Source organism: Trichechus manatus, unplaced genomic scaffold (genome assembly GCF_000243295.1).
Source record: "Trichechus manatus latirostris isolate Lorelei unplaced genomic scaffold, TriManLat1.0 scaffold00101, whole genome shotgun sequence".
Lineage (NCBI taxonomy): Eukaryota > Metazoa > Chordata > Mammalia > Sirenia > Trichechidae > Trichechus > Trichechus manatus.
Window position 1 is genome coordinate 5,072,577 of NW_004444037.1, and position 1,291 is coordinate 5,073,867.

The window sequence follows — 1,291 nt, forward strand, 5'->3', positions numbered from 1 at the left end:
CTCCTTGCTCTCCACTCTGTCAGTTTTCTCACTCCATTTGGTGGTTGGCTGAGTTCTTTATCTCTTCATTTGATGTTTTAGGGTTTCACAATTGTTGTATTCTCTGTTTGGCTTAGTTTTTTGGATCTTTGCTGTGGAGGGACGGCGTGGTGCTTCTGCCTAGAGTGCCATTTTGCCGGAACTCTCTATGACTACATTTTTGAGTCCCTCTTTTTCGTTTTAATGTTGTCATCTTTTACATAATGACATCTGTTTCCCTATTTTCAGTGTTTTAGCTTTGATTTATTTTTGTGACTTCCTTATCTGGGTTGGTATCTGGTTGCTCTGTCCTGTGTTCTAGTCTTGTGTTATTATCTTACGTTATTTATTTTCTAACCAGAGGACTCCATTTAGTATTTCTTGTAATTTTGGTTTGGTTTTTGCAAATTCCTTAAACTTTTGTTTATCTGGAAATGCCCTAATTTCACCATCATATTTGAGAGACAGTTTTGCTGGATATGTAATTCATGGCTGGCAGTTTTTTTCCTTGAAGGCTTTATATATGTCATCCCGTTGCCTTCTTGTCTGCATGGTGTTCTACTGGGTAGTCCGAGCTTATTCTTATTGACTTTCTTGTGTAGATGACTTTTCATTTATCCTTAGCCACTCTATAATTCTCTCTTTGTCTTTGTTTTTGGTAAGTTTGATTATAATATATCTTGGTGACTTTCTTTTGAGATCTACCTTTTGTGGGGTTCAACTAGCATCTTGGATAGATACCTTGTCATGTTTCACAATATCAGGGAAGTTTTCTGCCAACAAATCTTCAACAATTCTCTCCATATTTTCAGTTATCCCTCCCTGTTCTTGTACTCCAATCACTCATAGGTTATTCCTCTTGATAGAGTCCCACATAATTCTTAGGGTTTCTTCATTTTTTTAAATCCTTTTATCTGATTTTTCCTCAAATAAGTTGGTGTCAAGTGCTTTATCTTCAATCTCACTTATTCTGACTTCCATTGCTTCAATTCTGCTCCTATGACTTTATATTGAGTTGTCTAATTCTGACATTTTATTGTTAATCTTCTGGATTTCTGATTGATGTGTTTCTATGGATTATTGCAGCCTATTAAATTTGTCATTATGCTCTTCTGTAATCTTCTTAAGTTCCTCTATTGCATGTTCTACATTTTGATTAATTTCCTTCCTGATCTCGTGAAGAGTTCTGTATATTAATCTTTTGTATTCTGCCTCTGGTAATTCCAAGAAATTTTCCTCCTCTGGAAAATTTCTAGATTCTTTATTTTGGAAG